The sequence below is a fragment of the Zosterops lateralis genome (genome assembly GCF_965231275.1).
Source record: "Zosterops lateralis genome assembly, chromosome: 1".
NCBI lineage: Eukaryota > Metazoa > Chordata > Aves > Passeriformes > Zosteropidae > Zosterops > Zosterops lateralis.
This window is the reverse complement of record NC_139762.1, coordinates 152284307-152303275: the sequence shown is the minus strand read 5'-3', so window position 1 is coordinate 152303275 and position 18969 is coordinate 152284307. Positions and strand designations below refer to the sequence as shown.

Below are 18969 nucleotides of genomic sequence, written 5' to 3'. Positions count from 1 at the left end.
TCCTACTGTTTGATGCTGGGTGAGTATTTTTTGGGCTCTGGAGACCATTCCTGTGCAATCACTGCTTGTTTGCCTTCCCTCTGCTCTGTAGCTGCCAACACAATCCTCTTCCAAACCTACACACAGCTCAACATTGTGATCCATCTCCAAGGGATGCTGATCACAATGTTGAACTGTGTGTAGGTTTGGAAGAGCATTTTGTTGTTGGAACAAGATGATCTTTAATGTCCCTTCCAATCCAAAGGATTTTATGGGTTCTGTGATTCCCAGAGCTCCCGCTCCAACACCACCCCTTACATGGTATCTCCATCTTTACACACTGTGAGAGGACAGATAAAAATAGGAAAGATCCCACCCATGGCTCTATAAAATAACCTCCATTTTGCAGCAAGCAAGCTGGAGGGCTGCCATTTCATTCAGCTGAAATATAAATACCTTCAGCCTTTTGGATTTCTAAAGGCAGAAGTAACTCACATCAGCTTCTTCCTCTCTGCTCAGGAAAATAAAGGGACATCTGGACTTACCTCTTTTGCTCGTACCTTGCACAACACCAGCTCTAGGCTGTCATCCCAAACCAGCACAGGAACATGCCTGTGTGAGGGGGAGATGTTTTTAAAAGATACAAAAAAACAAAAATCTGGCAAACAGGAGGAAACAGAAAGCTGCAAGCCCCAGGGATGCAGATAATTCAAATTATACTGATGTGCCCTATAAAATGGAGGTTAGAGCCAAAAAAACTGGCCTGACATGGGGCAGATTCACTGACAGCTCACTGCAGAAATGAAGGTGGCTTCACAGATGTCTCTGCCTTAAGACAAGGAGGCACCTGCTCTTGATTTTGGGGACCTGAGATTCTGCAAATTCTAGGTCAAAAGAGAAAAATTAATCCCTCTCCTATAAAAACTGAATGTATAAATAAGTCAAATTCTCAACTCCATCACAGAATTCCAACCATAAGTTGGCAGCCCTTTGGTACAGGGAGAGCAAGGACAGTTTCATCTTTCCCCCATTGTACTTTAGCAGCAAAAGAGGACATTGATAAGCTGAAAAAGAGGTGACTTGTGATGTTACCATAGTGTGAGATGTGGGAACAACATTAATTTCCAGATCGATGTGTTTTCAAGTGCTGGTGCTTGGTCCAAACACCTGCACAGCACAGGAAAGCTTCCAACAATCCCTTAAAATGCAATGGAAATTAATCTCATTTCTTTGAAGATTACAAACATCCAGGAGCTGCCCTCAGAAATATCTACTGCAACAACTGTAATTTCACTTATCTGTATTTCCCCACATCTCAAAGAGAAAAGCATAGAATTATAGAAGGGTCTGGGTTGAAAGGGACCTTAAAGAAAACTTTATTCCAACCCCCTGCCATGGGCAGGGACACCTTCCACTATCCCAGGTTGCTCCAAGCTCCATCCAGCCATAGACACTTCCAGGGATGAGGCAGCCACAGCTTCTCTGGGCAACCTGTGCCAAGGCTTCCTCATCCTCACAGCGAAGAATTTCTTATTAATCTCTAATCTAAATCTCTCTTCTGTCAGTTTAAAACCATTCCCTCTTGTCATGTCCCTCCATCCCTTGTCCAAAGTCCCTCTCCAGCTCTCCTGAAGCCCCTTTAGGTACTGGAAGGGGCTCTGAGCTCTCCCTGGAGTCTTCCCTTCTCCAGGCAGAACAGCCCCGACTCTTTCATCCTGTCTTCCTAGGAGAGGTGCTCCAGCCTTGTGATTAGAAATCCTTCCTTAACACCCAGGTTTTCCCCATCTGAGGAGCACTCCCAAATGACAAGAACCCCTCTTCCATGTGGTGCACGGCAGACACCTCCCACAGCCAGACAGCAGCGCTCGCATCCAGCAATGGAAACCTTCCCCCTATTTGCATCCTCGCCTCTGCCAAAAACAAAGCATGCTGCTCAAGTGGGAGAACACCTTCCTACTTCTTCAGGGAAGACCAGGGAATTTGTGCAGATCCCTGGCTACTTGGAGGCAGCATTTCTCAAGGAAGACAACCGAGGGAGCTCAGAGCAGCAACTCTCAGTGCTAAGGAGATTAGGTTGGCGGCCCAGGGAATCAGCAATCCCAGCACATCACACCCTCACAGCCTTGCCCACGGCTGTCACTTTGAGGAGGGTTTGCTACAAAACCAGCACAGAGATTATCTTGTTCTCCTGCAGGAATGCAAGGATTGAGACGCAGAGGAAAAGCAGCAAGACGGGAGCCGCAGGCTTTGTGGAGGCGAAGCCAGCTCTGCTCACTGAGCAGGGACCACCCCATGGAGGAAATCTGGCCAGAAACCACCTCAGCGCTGGAATGCTGGCCAAGAAATTGCTTTGAGAAAACACAAAACGTGCCAGCATCCCAATGACACTGCCCATGGCTCTGAGGGGGGTGCACTGAATGCCAGGACGTCCCAAAGAAGGCAGGCCTGGGTAGCCACCAGATTAACTCACCACCCAGGGAGAAGGGTTTTGGGTCACCATAGAGCTCACATCACAGCTGACAGCTAGGAGAGCCACACAAGGGTGCTGCAGAATTGCTCCCTTTCCTTTCCACACACACTTGGTGGCATCCCTGAGAGCGGTGTCACAGCCAGGGATCACGTGTGTGGTGGGGACATGGAGCAGCTTGCTGCAAGGGGAGAAATGGAAAGCCAAGTCCTCCAGGACTCCACAAAGAATCATGAAATTGTTTAGGTTGGAAAAGACCTTTAACAGCATCAATTCCCACCATTAACCAAGTACTGATTGCAAAGGCCACCATTATGCCATGTCCCCAAGTGCCACATCTGCACACCTGTTAAATCCTTCCACCACTTCCTTGGGCAGCATGTTCCAATGCTTTACCACTCTTTTGGGGAAGAAATTATTTCTAATATCAAATCTAAACCTCCCCTGGCACCACTTGAGGCCATTTCCTCTCATCCCATCACCAGCTTTGAGCCCTTGTATGTGCCCTTGGACAATCAAAGTGCCCAGGTCCTTCACAGTCCTAAGAGACAAAATCAGCACATGATGGAACAGTTAATGAAAAGCAGAATTTGTGAGGTTCACCACTGAAACTTGAAAAGATCAGAAAGATGGGAACAAGGAGAAAATGCAATGAGATCTAGCAAGGACTTGGGCACAATGAGGACATCAACACATGGATATTACATCTCCATTTGTTTTAACCAATAAAGGTTTATTTTATGGACAGTCGTGTGCACACAGATGCACATTTATGACTGATAAAAACACAACTTTTCCAGTTACTGTGCCTATAAAGTAATTGGAAAAGCACCAATGACCAGCCAGAGACAAAGACAGAAAACCATTTAGTGACACACAAAAAGTTTGAGCAGAGAAGCTGATGCTGGACACAAACCCAGGCACAAGTTTAGCCCCAGCCAACCTCTAGCCTTGCATCACCTGAATGGCTGAGGTACAGGTCAGGCCAGTTGAGCCAAGTCCCCAGAGGGAACCTGCGGCTCTCCTTAGCAAGGAGTGGCCTCTCCAGACCTCAGCAGCCTCCGGCAAACTCTTGGTCATGTGGATGAAGGGCTGGGGCCAGGGAGCACCTTGTGCTTGTGTCTTGTGCCGCCCTTCCAGCAAAAGTGCCTTCACCAGTGCTCAGCACAGAGCATAAAAAGCTAAAAACAACTCCACTGCCTGCACTTCCAGGGTAGCAGGAGGTGAATAAGAACAAATCTGAGCAGGAAGAGATTTGGACTCTCTGCTGCAAAGATGTCCTTCTGCAGTTTTGCTCCCAATGCACCATACGTGGCTACCAAACACCAAGATTTTCCAAGAGTATTCCACACCCAACCTAGACTGTGTGACTCCTCCTGAAGGATTTCCATCCACTTTTCTCATCATGCAGCAGATACACAGGGAGAGCAACAGACCCCTGGTGCACATGGGGTGGGGAGAAGGCAATCAATGAGAGTGCAAGAGCACAAAGACAACACAGGGACAGTGGCAGGACTGGACAGGCCAACAAATTGACAGGGGCTATGATGCCGTAAGTTTTAGCTTTCATGTATTTCAGATTCTGTGCTGCTCAAGTGTGTAGGTCTGAGCCTCATATTAAGTATCAGCCAGCTCTTCACAGAGTAGGGAGACAAACAAATCTTTTTCCTCCTGAAGACCAAGGAAAACGAGTACAACTTTCAGGCCCAACAGCACAAACAGTGGACTGAAGGGAGAAACAAGAAGGATGGGACTTCATTACCTGAAACTGTAATTGGACAATTAAACTCCAATATGCAAATGGACCAAAACTTATAAAAGTGTAAGACCTGGTGACCAGTGGCCCATTTTTATTACCATTTTAAGTCCGTCTTGGGTGTAGCCCTGGCCAGGCTCTTGTTCTGCCCAAGGTGTACCCTTAAAGGTCTTTCACTAAATATCTACTTTATTTTCCAGCTCTGTCCAGTCTCTGTTCCAGGTCAGCCTTCCCAAGGCATCAATTCAAATATTGTCAACACAGCCAAGGACCACCGTGACAGCTGGAGAGAGAGATCCTGAACCCAGCTTGGCTGACACCATCAGTGCAGCTCTCAAAGCACCACAGGATTTCCACATTCATCACACTTGGTGCTCTTTAAATTCACACCACCACCACCAATGCCCTGCACTGGGCTCATGACTCCAGGGCCAGCAAGAGCAAGGCTGGTCACAGACACAGAGATTATTTCCCCCACTACAGTTATTTCCCTCCTCACAGCTGAAACACTCTGCCCCATCGCCTGGCTGACTATAGCTTTCTAACCCATTGGTCCAGGCTGCTCCCAGAGGCCCTATTCCCATGTACCTGCTCCTTTCTGCCACACACAAGAAACTGCACATGAAAGTAAGAGATGGGAAGAGAAAGCCATAAAGCTGAGGAAAGATGCCCTCGGCAAAATTTGTTTTAAGGCATGACTAGCTGGAACTGAAAGCCAAATCCTCTGGTTTTTAGTCCAGACCCTTTTGGGACGACAATTTATTTTCTCTCTCTCCAGCCAAACGTGGTGCTGGGGGACTATTCAGGGCAGCAGTACCACCACTAAAACTCTTTGCTCAGCACTACTGTGAGGAGATCCAGGGGAAATGAGCACTGGTGTTTAGGGAAACATCACCTGTACCAAAGGGGCACCCATCACACTGATTCAGCACTCACACTGCCAAAGGTGACAGGAAAATTACACAAAACACTGCTCCCTCCCCAAACACGAGCCTTGAGGGGGATGAATCAGTTTCTGTCTCCAGAGTCACCAAGGAGGACTCCTGTAAATCCCCCTATGCCTCCAAGGGGAGGTAAACCAGCTGGGAGGGATAGAACAGTCCAGAAAAAGCCAATGGAACTTGGCTGTGGCCATGAATGGATCCACCACAGCTGGATCTGCTGCTGGAGCAAAAAGCAATTTCCCTGGGAGGGGACCACCGAGCATCCCATGGACACAGGAACATCCCCCCTGATGGGAGCAGCACTCTCCTCCTTGCCTTTCACTCTGCCTGGGAGACCAACAAAGTGGAAACCAACACCACCTTGGCAGGAGTTTCCAAGATGAGGAACATGAAGTTAAGCCTGAAGACTTACAGAACAATACAGTTCTCAGTGATTTCAGGGAATTTGGGGATGGGCTTTTTAGTAGGGTCTGTAGTGTCAGGGTAGTGGTTTCAAACTCAAAGAGGGTAGGGGTTCAGGTGAGGTAAAAGATTTTGGTAAGACACAAAAATGCTGCCCACAGAGATGGCAGGTGCCCCATCCCTGGAAAGATTCAAGGTCAGGTGGGATGGGGCTCTAAGCAACCAGATCCAGTTGCAGATGTCCCTCCTCATTGAAGGGGAATTGAATTTGATGACCTTCAAAAGTTGCTTCCAACCCAGACTGTTCCATGGTTCGGATTCTGCCTGGCATCCTTAAGCACCCAAGTTTCAAAGCACTGCCATTCTCTGTGTTTATTTTATTCCTCTGCATGGTTTGCTCTAGAGATCAAAGACATGGAACCAGCAAAGGATCAGCACAATGAGAACACAGGGAGAACATGAAAACATAGCCAAAGCTCTGAGACAACTCTTGGATAAGGTTGCTTTCCATATGAGTGAAGATAAAGCACTCCCTCCCCAGCCTCACCAGCAAAAACTTCCATGAACCAGCTGTCCCTTTTGGCAACTCAGTCCAAAAGAGAGTGAAACTCCTATAAAATGAAAGTCATGGGAAAAAAAAAAAAAGTTTCTCAAGGGAAAACTTATTTGCATCTGCCTGATCCCCAGAATTCCACATTCAGGTGACCCTCTCCTGAGGAGATGCTCTTACCAGCTGCTTCCCAAGTCCTGCTCTCCTGGGCACACAAGACTTTCTTCTAATCTGGAAGAAAAAGCAAGACAACTGATAAATTTGGGAAAAAACCCAATTTCACTGTCATGGTTAAGGACATTAGCAACAAGAGCTCTGATACTCAGGCACATCCTGCAGCCTCTGAGCAGGGCTGTAGGAACAGGTACAAAAACATCATTCTGGCTCCTCAAAACATCACTGCTGAGCATGGGGAACAGCACCTCCTTTTCAAAAGAAAATTGATATAAATCATCAAGAGAGGTTTTAATAGAAGGTTTTAGTATTTCCAGAGTAGCAACAGTACAAGAGTAAGGGGTTGTAATTGTTTGCAGGACACCTGGAAAAATAATAAATAAGAAATTAAAACCGTCAATGGAAAAGGAGAATCGCTTGTTTTAAGTGTCCAGTCTTCTTTAAGATCCCAAACCTGCTGTGGGAGGAACAATCTGGCCACAGTCCATTGAAGCATTTCAGTGTGTCAGATTTCAGAGAGCAGGGAGAACTCTGCTGAATCAAGGCCTTGGCATTTCTCACCCACTGCTTGTTTCCCTCTCCTGCTGGCCTTGAAACACATACAGACACTCCTACCTTCCAAGAATTTCCAATTTTAGCTTTTATTCTAGAAACAACACCTCCTGGTTACAAAAGCAGCCAATTTTGCTGCCAGAGAAAAACAGTGGTACAACCCCAAGGGGTAGGTCCCGCATTAGATGAGCACCAGGCAGCTCTCAAGAGCTCACAAAAGGCCTTTTAATTAATACGCCCACATGCTTTGCTCAATTAACACCAGTGAGGAAGCCCTTCACACACACTGCCTTCAGCTCTGGTCACTGTGGGCTGAACACTTTAAAAATCCTTTTGCATTAATAAATACTTCCTATACAAATGCTATATACTTGCTACATTACATGCTCTACACAAAAAGCTCAGTTAAAAAAAAAAAATAATAAAAAGGATGCAATTTCCCCAGAGAGAAAAATTCAGAGATAAAATTGCAGCAATGATTTATATCTGCCCAGAGGAGCAGAGCAGCAATCCCAGCCCTTGGTGACCTCTGTGCAAACACACCAAGCCAATTACACACTGTGACAGAGGATTTTCCCTTCCCAGAGCAGCAGCTTCTTGTTGCTCAGAGTGAGAAACATCAAAAGGCAGCGCAACAAGTGAGTGTGTGTTACTGAGCAGGCTGGGGACAACCAGCCTTGAGGTTTATTTAAGATTTGGATCCAGTTGTGTGAGGGGTTTTGTAAACATTGATCTTATTGAGTTGTTACATCTGGAGGATGTAATTCCCAACGACCTGCCCGTTTAACTTAAGGAAATCACCACAGGGCAACTCAACTCCATCGTCCCACTCCATCCCTTCTTGTTTGCTGTGGTCTTCATTAGCAGATGAGTGCTAATCCACCTCATCCTTCAGCATCCCGCACTTGGGACATGCCCAGCAGCACTTCCATGTCCTTTGGCAAGATACAAGGGAAAACACAAACTTTTTAAAGCCACCAGTCATAGCCAGCAGCTGACAGAAGAAATGCTCTCAGCTTCCCAGAGTTACAGAGTAATTTAGATTAGAAAAGACCTTTCAGATCCATTAGTCCAACTACTAAGTACTGTCAAGGCCACCACTAACCCCTTGTCCCCAAGTGCCACATTGCCACATCTTTAAATACCTCCAGGAATGGTGACTCAACCATGTCCCTGGATAGCCTCTTCCAATGCTTGAAAAACCTTTCAGTGAGGCAATCTTTCCTAATATCAAATCTAAACCCCCCTGGTGCAAACTGAGACCGTTTCCTCTTGTCCTGCCACTTGCCACTGGGGAAGAGTGGGCAGGACATGGTGATGTGCAGCCCGCCAGTCCCCTTGTTTGGCCCAGGGCATCCTGCTTCCAGCTTCTTTTTGAGCCACACCACCACTGCTCTGGTTATAAAGATGCTTTTTTTTTTTTTTTCTCCTGGACATCCCAGAGCCCCTTTCCTTCACCCTGTTTCTTTAGAAAGAAAACAAAAAAACAGGGGCCGAGAGCTGGGAATTTGTGACTTCACAGGCCATTCATTTCTGCTCCAGGAAAAAAAAATTAGGAAGAGTATGATGAGGAGCATGTAAGAGGTGTGTTTAGGTCTGGATTTTAACCATCACAGGCTCACTATCCTTGTTCCCTGTAGGATATTGCTAAAAGTAGCCAAAACCCAGGTGACTCCAGCAGGAGAAAGAAATACAGCAGCAGGTACTTCAGAAGATCCAAAACTCAGCTCATTCTACCAGTGCTCAAAAAGGCCACTGAAATTCCAGATCCCATCTGCTCCCCAAAAGGGGAAGTTATCCCTCCTCCTGAGATGTTTACAATAGGAAAACCACCTCAACTTCCCATTTGGTGCTTTGAGTCTTCCCCAATCTGCTCCACCTATGCTGTGCACTCCATCATCTGCTTGGAACTGGGATGGGAGCATCCTTTTCAAACATCCCAAATGCACCAGCCTAATTATTATACTTTGGGTGCTTTTTTTTTTTTTTTTGGGGGGGGGGGTTGCCTATTTTTACCTTTGTTTGAAGCATTCAACCATGGGAGAAAATTATTTCTGCCTGCACTGAGAGAGGAAATGCTTCTGACTGTTTAGGTGAGATTAATTTCAGGATTGTGGCCAGACTGAGGAAATTGGTGGCAGAAATCCTTCATAGCTGGATAATGAGGTTGTGGCTTTATGAGTAATTCTCCTGAGTTATGTGCCTGGCACCTTGGGCGTGGGTGACACATTCCTTCCTCCCCTCCATTCCTGAATGGGAAATGTCATCCAAGCACACAAACACAACATTTATTAAAAAAAATAAAAATAAAAATAGCAACAACATAATTCATGAGGTGGAGGCACAGATTGCATCTCACTTGTACAATGTCCAATCAGCTTCTCTCTGGAGGAATTTCCCTGCTGGGTTCTCCTGGGTTCTCCAGGAATGTCCCCAAACTCCATCATAACCATGATGCATCTAATATTCCAAAACCCTAAAGAGCCTCTGGGGTGAAAACCAGGCCAGTACCAAGCCAAATCAACAAAACCACTCCTCCGAACATCTCTGTTGTACCAATATTTTTGATATGGAGAGATGAATCCAGACCTCCTCACTCCCTGCTGCTGAGCCACCTCACACCCATACCCATGCTCCTGCACATACTATCTGTGCTTATCTCACATACCTCCTCCCAGCCCAAAGTGGCATCCCTGCATTCCAACCAGCTCCCCCTTTTTGAGTAAGCAAAGGCTTTCACACGGAGGCTACCTGAAGTTTTAATGCTGTCAAAGCTCAGCTGTAAGGAAACTGGAGAGGAGAAAGAGCAGCCTTTCTGTGGAAATCCTTCTGCTCCAGCTGGAGCCATCATCTTCCACTACTCAGCTGCCTTTTTGGGAATTCTCCATGCCTTCCCCTCTGCCATGCCCAGGCACTAGACATGAAGATAGCTCATGACAGTTCCTGCTGGCATGATATCCACCCCGCCTCTCCTGGAGGATGAATGAGCAGATGGAACCAGTGGAAGATGGCTGAGCTGGAGAGCTGGACAACTGGAGTCCTTCCAATCCAGTAACTCCAACCCAAAAGACTGAAGAAGCAAAGATCCTTCAGGGTCAGAACCTTTTTCCTAGGGGTAGGAGCAGGGTCAAGGGAGACACACAGGTGGTTACTGAGAGGCTGCGCAGACTAACTCACGTCTGCGTGGTTGGTTTTACTGTTCCCCAAATTTCTGCTTTGCTTGCTTATTCCCGAGCCAACCTACTGCACTATTCCAGCAAAATAAGCACAGTCCTGAAGAGTTTTGAAATTAATATGATGGGCTCGCAAGCATCTTCCATCATGCAGAACTAAAATTAAAATGTACACCCGCCCTCGCCTCACTCTCTGAAATCCATCAGGCAGAAACTTCCCTGTGTCACAGAGACTCCAACAGCTGAAGGAGCTAATGGGAAACTGCATTTCCAGCTGCTACCAGGCTTCAGAGGAGGGTTCCAGCCCCACCACCACTGTTCCAGCACACCAGCCCCTGTCTGAGACACAGCCAAGCTGCTTTTAGAGCAGCTTCCTCCATGCACAGGGGTGACAATCATCTTCCAGTATAAATGGCTATGAGAGAACCCAGAGGAATAGAGGTTTCCAGACATTTTTGGAGAAGGAAAAAGCAACCATGAGGTTTTCCCAGGTAAAAACTGTTGAAGAGTTCATGAGTGTTCTGCCTATGCCATCACACTGACATGAGAGATGTGTATAGAAATAGAAATCAGAAGAAAACTGGTTTCAAGTTCTGCAAAAACCTCAGGGGACAGGTGGGAGTAAACACAAGGTTCAAGGGCAACAACAAAATGAGACCTCATGAGACTAGGCATCCCTAAGGAGAAAAAAAAAAACTTCTGAGAATCAAAGAATCACAGAATGGTTTGGGTTGGAAGGGACATTAAAGACCATCTTGGTCCAAGCCCCTGCCACGAGCAGGGACACCTTCCACTATCCCAGGTTGCTCCAAGCCCTGTCCAGCCTGGCCTTGGACACTTCCTGTGATGGGAAATCCACAGCGTTTTTGGGCAACACATTCCAGTGCCCCCAACCCTCACAAGGAGGGATTTCTTCTTAATAGCTAATGTAGAATTCCCTCTTGTTATGTCATCACATGCCCTTGTACAAACTCCCTCTTCAGCTCTCTTGGAATCCCTTTGGGCACTGGAAGAGGCTCTCAGCTTTCTCTGGAGCCTTCTTGTCCTTGGGCTGAACAACCCCAACTCTCTCAGCCTGTCTCCATAGCTCAAACCCCATGATCAGCTTAGTGGTCTTCATTCTCCATCTGAACCACCTAGGGAAACATCTCCACCCTCCATGCAACACCAACAGAGGGGTTTGGGGCAAGTACCAGACCAGGGCAAAACCCTGATAATATCTGAGCTACAGCTGGTCTCACACTGCAACTCACATGGGCAGTTCCATCAGAGGGAACACGGGACAGACACACTCACAGCCCTGAAATCATTGTGAAACCCCTGTTCAGCAGCAAGGCACCAGTATGGCAAGTCAAGACAATTCCAAGGTCTTCCTGCAAACCCTGACTTTTCCTTTCCTCACGCATGCGCTGACCTTTTCTTCATGGCTCATCACACCACCAGGACCTCAGCAAGAAAACCAACACCCTCTCAGACACTTTTTGGGAGAGCAAACACAGCTGCTATGGCTATTTGATGGTTATTTTGGGGTTAAAATTGAGATGCAGGTTGCTGCCAAAACAACCACCCTGGAGGAGCTGTTGCTTTTTCTCTTGAAAGGCAGAGACACTTTCCATTTCTTCCCTCCCCTTACTTCTACTGATTTTACCAGATTTCTTAGAGAAGGAAGCAGCAATTGCATGACTCAGAGGGAGAATCATCATCTACCCATCACAGAAATGCTCACGTGCAGGCAAGGAGCTGGGTGAGTCTTTTGTCCCAGGCCATGGGTATCAGACTGGCAAAGCTCTGTCACGTGCCCAGAAGAAAACACAGACAAGAGAAGAAGCAACAGCACCAAGAGCCAGAGGCTAAAATTGCAGAGCTGTGATGGAGAGAAAGAGGTTTCCTCCAAGAAAGCATCAAGTCAAACATGAAAGTTTTCAGCACCAAGTCAAACATGAAAGTCTTCATCTCACATGCAGAGGAAGTCACAGGAGGAGAAATCTCCAACTTTCTGCATGGAAGAGGCTGTGTAGGATCAGGTCAGGATGATCAGTGTGGTCAAGGTATAAAAACCATGCCCAGGAGAAAAGTAAAACAACAACCCTTAGTGATGCTCACCATATCTCATCTACCATGCTGACTGGCCTTCTTCACATGCCTTAAACTTTTGGAACACTTTTGGAACTCCAGAAAAAGTTGTGATTGACCGGAATATATTTTCCATTGTCTCCACTTTAATGCATGTCAACTATGGTCTATCCAAATATCCAATTGCTGAAAGGTGGAGTGCGGCACATGCTCAGAAACACCAGGAGAAGAGAAGGCTCCTCTGACACAGGAATAGAGGTCTGAACCAAGAGAGGTTCTTGCACTGCAACCAGAGTCTTGCCATAGGAACAGGAACATGATCCCCTGCAAAACTGCAGAATTTATTTGATGGCGTGCAGATATTTACAGCCCCCAGGGCTGTTTTCACAGTTATGATTCCTCCTTATCCCTAATACAGCTGACAGCAACACGTGTAGGATCTGGAGAGTCTGTGCAGGGGAAGACAACTCACAAAGGCATAAAGGCATCAGTGCATTTCAGCAAGGCCTTCAGAGTCAGTTATCTGATGTTTCAGACTTCACTGATGGCATTTATGAGTTTAAAAATGCATATAAGGCTTCAACATTTTCTCCCAGCCGCTCTCTTTAGGATGCAAATGCAGTTTAACACAATTAGACAGGACAGAAAGCCCAGACATTTTACAGGATCAACTGCATTCCAGTTGTCAGGGAAAATAAAGAGACATCAGCTCAACAGGCAGGCTGGACAAAAGCCTGTTTTCATTTCTGGATGATTTTCAGACCAGCACAGGACTATGCAAGGAGGAAGAGCTTTTTTCCAAAAGGCATCAAGCCCTGCTACAGCTCTACATGGGTAAATAAACTGCCAAAAATAATCATGTAATCCTATATTTGTTAGCAATAAAATACAAATTAAGAAATACAAATACACTTAATTTTAAAAAAATCTCATCTTTAAAACTGGGAAAAACCCAAAACTCCAAGAAAGACACCTGGGCACATTGCTCTATTTACAGATGTAAATAAAGCAGGGAAGGAGCAAATGAAGGAAGGCAGGTTTAGATCAGATACTGAGAAGAAATTCTTTGCTATAAGTGTGGTGAGGCCCTGGGAACAGAGAGGTTGTGGATTTCCCATTTCTGGAAGTGTTCAGGACCAGGCTGGATGGGGCTTCAAGCAATCAGGGGTAGTGGAAACTGTCCTTGCTCATGGCAGTAGGGTCAGAATAAGATGATCTTTAAAATGATCTTTAAGGGCCCTTTCCACCCAAACCACTCCATGATTCTGTGATTCTCTGTGTCATCTGAAATTCCCAACATTAAGACAGAAAAGAGCGAGGAGAGAGAAAAGGAGAACGATCTCAGTGTGAGGCTTCTGGAAGCTCGAGGCATTTATTTCCATTGCTCAAGGTTCAGAACTGAGAAGCTGACAAAGCGTCAGGAGTTACCTTGAAGCACTTCCCATCACGATTGCTCTTTCAAAGGCAAAGCAATGTGAAATTTGGCAGGAAGTAGATCTTTCTATATTATTTGTCATCTTTCACAGAAAAAACCAAACATCCCTAATTCTAGGTATTTCTTCTCTTTTTTTTCTATTAAAAGACTTAAATAAAGCATTTCTGTTATTTCAGACTGCAATTAAAATTTTTAAAAGAAACAGATTTATTAATTAAATCTTCTGGAGTATCTCTGCTATGAAGACAGGATGAGGGAGTTGGTTTTGTTCAGCCTGGAGAAGAGAAGGCTCCAGGCAGACCTTCGAGCCCCTTCCAGTACCCAAAGGAGCTCTAAGAGAGCTGGAGAGAGAGTTTGGACAAGGGCAAGGAGTGACAGGACAAGGGGGAATGGATTTAAGATGAAAGCAGAGAGATTTGGATTAGATTTAGGAAAAAAATTCTCTACCATGAGACCCTGGAACAAGTTGCCCAGAGAAGCTGTGGCTGCCCCATCCCTGGAAATGTCCAAGGCCAGGTTGGATGGAGCTTGGAGCAACCTGGGACAGTGGAAGGTGTCCCTGCCCATGGCAGGGAGTGGCACTGGATGATCTTTAATGCCCCTTCCAACCCAAACCATTCTGTGATTCCATTACTGATTTTTGGATCCACCCCTGAAGTCCCCAGCGATTCTAGAGGACCTCTAGGTGGCAACAGAAACACCGACAACACGTTTCCAGGAGAAATTCAAAACATCTTAACTCGTGCTTCTCTTTCTCAACAACAGCATCAGGAGGCTCTCAGGAATCATCAGTTTGGCAGCTCTATAACTGCAGGATGTGAGATGCAAACCCACCTGAGCACAGGTGTGAGGTGTCAGGTGCTGTGTTTGCACACCTGACATGCTGAAGCTGCTTGGACCACCCCCCATCTCCCACCCTAAATCTTCCACCACAGCACTGACCTTTGGCAAAGTGCTTTAAGACCTCTGGGTCTGTTACCAGGTGTTACCCAAGCTCAGGTGTTACCACTCCGAGTCCCGGTAACCCAACACGGATCACTGCAGAGAGATAATGGCATGGCCTATCTGAAAATAGACAGAAATCCCCACCAAAAACATCTAAAGTCGTCATGATAGAAAAATAAATCCGGGCAGATTGTTGCTGGCATTGTATGAATCATCATGTTGTTATAGCAACTTCATATCTGCACCCAATCTGAAAACCAAGCACAGCTGAAATAATGTAACAGCATTAAGTTAAAATTATATATAACAAGACAAAAATGGATCGGCTCGATCTCTGAGGAACACTCACACTTCTTTCTCACCCTCTTCCCTCCCTTTGAAAACATTGGTTTGCTGTATTTAAACAATAAAAATAAAATAAAATAAAAAAAACCAGACTTGGAGCTCATGGAGAAGAGGAGCACTAATGAGCTTTTGAATTCAAATAGAATCTTCAAAATGAGGGATCACAGAATCATGGAGGCACAGAATGGCTTAGGTTGGGAAGGGCCTTAAAGATCATTTTGCTCCAACCCCTCTGCCATGGGCAGAGACATTTTTCATCACCTTCAAATAAAAACAAGTGCAATTCCCAGTTATAACCACCAGACCCAGCCAACTGCCCCTATTATTCCCAGGTACTCCAAAATTAATGCACTGAATTCATGCATTACATAAATATTATAAATTTTAATCTATTTTTTTTAATTCATGCAATGCAGAACATATATAAATACATATTTACATTTTGTCCTGCTCTGTTCAGGAGTCCTGAGCAGAGATTCCAACCTGAACAGAGCATTTAGAAGCAAGAAAGGGGATGCAAAAGTTCTAGTTTTAAAACGGCAGGTCTGTGTGATTTTATTGCTGGAGGAAAAAATGGAAAGCGTCACTAAGGTTCTTTCCATCGGAGCAGCAAAGGAAGAAAGGTAAATAAACTGAATTGTTTCAGGGACTTGTCAGGAAAGCACAGCTCCTCTGCAAGGCAATGGGAGCCCATCGACCTCCAAAACACTGCAGGTGCCTCCAAAGACACCGCTGTGCTCCACTTAGTGCCAAAGGTGAGCAGAAAGCACCACGGGGCACTTCACTGCTCCCCTCCCCATGAGATGCTGCCAAAAACAAGGTTTGAAGGAGAAAGAAGGGAAAGGGAAAAAGAATAAGCTTGGGAGATCTGCGAATTTTGATCTTGATGTTTCAAGCAAATTAAGACCAAATAAACCCCAAAATAGAAAAAGCAAGGCACAAAGCCACAGCTCTAGTCCCAACAAAGTCCTATTAGTCTTAACAACAGCAAAAAAGTGACTCAATTAATTAAGAGCAAATAAAAAGAAGCAGCCTAACTTATTCTTTTCAGAGTTCAAGACAGCAAAAGCACCAGTCTGACCCAGACAGAACTCTATTTTTCCTTTTCTTCTTTTTCTTAAATGCATTTATTCACTAAGGCTTCCTCGTAGGCTGTGTAATGAGTCACATCTTGCTTCTCTATGAAGTGCAAAGGGATGGGAAGGAATAGGATTTAAATGGAGGATGGAGACACTCACGAAGCCTGTTAGAAAAGCTTGAAAAGCTTTTGAAGGAATAATCCTAGATAAAGAGAGGCAACTCCTCACATGGACCCCAAACCCTTTTTTCTACCACCAGAGCTTTCCCAGGCTCTAAGCCTGGCTGTCTCCTTGCTTTCAGCCAACACAGAAAACCACCCCCTCTCCTCCACGGAGGTTTCTTCCTCCCCAGAAAAGAGCCTGGGATGAGAAATTCAGAGCTCAAGCAGGAAGCAGGAGTTTGCTGCTCCTGCCATGGACCCAGTGGCTCAAAAGTGTGGATGTGGCCATCCCTGCACCAGTGAAATATGATTGGGGGGATCCTAGCAGTTGGTATCATCAACAGCACAAGGCATTTTATGGCTCTTACCCTGGCAGCCAGAGAAGCCCCAGCAGCCTCCAGCTCAGAGTGAGCCACACATGTCCAATTATTCTGCAATTTTTTTTCCAAGAACCACAGAAACTCAGAAGGGTTTATATGTGAAAGGACCTTAAAGATCATCTAGTTCCAACTCTCCTGTCATGGGCAGGACACCTTTCACTAGACCAGGATGCTCCAAGCTCCACCTAATCTGGATTTCCAGTGGAGAGGAAGAGTCTGTCCAATCCATCAGATCAGAGATGTCAAACTCAATGAAAAGCTCAGGAGACAAACCCTCCCATCTTAGCTCTGGATCTGGAACATCCTGATTTGGTTCCCCAACTACTGTCAGGAGTTTCCCCTGGCTCTCCAGGTCCTTTGAGCCATCCCACCACAAGGCTGGAGGAAGAAAAGGCAGCACAGAGATGTGACATGAGTCTGCGAAGTGACTGAACAATAGGAAGGGGGCATGTGTCACTGCAATAAACACAAATCCCAAAAAACCTGAGTCCAAATCCACCACTGCCAGCTTTCCAGCAAGGACTCCCATCCAGTCCACGTGTAGAAGTAGAAAACATGAAATAGATATTAAGAAAAATAGACATTAGGGAAGAAATTCCTCCCTGTGAGGGTGGTGAGGTCCCAGCACAGGTTTCCCAAGGAAGTTTTGGCCGCTCCATCCCTGGAAGTGTCCAAGGCCAGGTTGGACAAGGCTTGGAACAACCTGGGGTAGTGGAAGGTGTCCCTGCCCATGGCAGGGGTTGGAATGAGGTGATCTTTAAGTCCCTTCCAACCCACATCATTCTCTGCTTCTATTTTTCTGTGAAATTGCTCTGGTGACAGCCACGACCATGCATCACTCCCTGTGGCAGAGATCTTCTACCTTCCCTACAGTGGTGTCTCTCACTTTGCTAACATTTATTCTGAGGAGAAGAAAATTTAAACCAGGAAAAAGAAATAAACAAAAGCAAAACCGAAGAGTGACAAAAGCCCCCACAAAATCTAAAATAGATTAAAAAAAACCTCCTAAATACAGAATCTAGGGGGACTTTTTTGCTGCCACCTAGACCCCTTCCAAAGGGTTCACATGCCAATCTAATAATAAAGCTGTCGTTTGAGGTGATGCAATTTTAGCTTTCTGAAGCTAAAGCCAAAGGTTGCTATGGGAGGCTGTTCCCAGCAGCAGCGCTGCACAGCATTTGTAAAAGCCCTTCCCAGCATCAGACACTGATTTTTTGAGTAGGAAAAAAATTCACTATTTTTGTTTTTTTTAAAAGTCCCATAAAAAGCAGCAGTGCTGGAGAAAAATGTAGAGGAAAAAAAGAAAAGCAAAATAAAAAACGGGGCTGTAATTCAGATGCCTGTAGAAAATGCAGATACACTAAAATCCCCTTCCCAAAGCTAAAGCACCAGGAAAACCTAGGGTTGGTGTTTTTGTTTGGTGTTTTTGGTTTTTTTTTTTTTTTTTTTTTTTTTTTTTTTTTTTTTTTTTTTTTTTTTTCAATTCAGTGCACATCACTTGAGAGCACCAGGTTTGCTGGGATGTGGAAGAAGTTAAAGACAATCAGATGACCTCAGGTGCTGCAAAATGAGGTGCAGAAATGGGAACAGGTATTGCAGTGCCCCTGTGGGGTCATCTACTGTGCACTGCTAGATCTTGACTTGCATAAAAATAAGGCATCACTTCACAACAGGTTGAGGACGTTTACCCAGCTTTTTAGAACCAAAATAAAATATATCTATATCTAGGGATTTGTGCAAGGAATAAAATATTATATAAATATATATATATGTACACAGAGTTATATAAAGCTGGTCAAACACAAACTACTTGCTTAAAACTAACAAACAAGTAAACACAGAAGACACTTTCTACACCAATCAGTAAGATTTAGGAGACTGTTACAACCTGCAGGATTTACAGAGGAAACACAGTAAGAAGGATGATTTTACACAAGGACAGAGCCCTGAAGCAGCAGCAGGAGGAGGAGATACAGTGGCTTTTTACCTTTACACAGTGAGGTGAAGACCACCAAACACTGAGATTTATAAAAGGCTTTCAATTCATGTTGCCAAAGCCTCCAGCCATTAAGTGCTTTAAATCTTTTGAGGTTAAGTAAAGGAGAGTTGGTAGATGAGATATATGGATGGGGATGAATATCCAGAGAGCAAACGCATCCCAAGTGGAGATGTGAGAGCACAGCAGAGCACACAGCCAGCTTCCAGGATATGGAGAAGGGTGAGGATCAAGATCATTCATTCCAACCCCTTGCCATGGCAGGGACACCTTCCACTATCCCAGGTTGCTCCAAGCCCCATCCAACCTGGCCTTGGACACTTCCAGGGATGAGGCAGCCACAGCTTCTCTGGGAAACCTGTGCCAGGGTCTTACCACCCTCACTGAGAAGAATTTCTTCCCAATATCCCATCTAACCCCATCCTCTGTCAGTTTGAAGCCATTTCCCCTTGTCCTGTCACTCTATGCCTTGTCCAAAGTCCCTCTTCAGCTCTCTTGGAGCTCCTTTAGGCTCTGCAAGGGACTCTAAGGTCTCCCTCGAGTTTTCTCTTCTCCAGG

The 18969-nt window shown here is 45.5% G+C and overlaps 1 protein-coding gene across 8 annotated transcripts in view; it reads right to left on the bottom strand.

Moving 5' to 3' along the window:
• The window catches only part of TSNARE1 (t-SNARE domain containing 1), a 469882-nt gene that overhangs the window by 418406 nt on the left and 32507 nt on the right, over positions 1-18969 (bottom strand). For 5 of the 8 annotated variants that reach the window (XM_083862443.1, XM_083862441.1, XM_083862440.1 and 2 more), the window contains exon 3: positions 6279-6329. The exons of the other annotated variants lie outside the window; for them this stretch is intronic. The gene's annotated coding sequence lies outside the window, so the exon portion shown is untranslated. The remainder of the gene's footprint in view (positions 1-6278; positions 6330-18969) is intronic. 8 annotated transcript variants of the gene reach the window in all.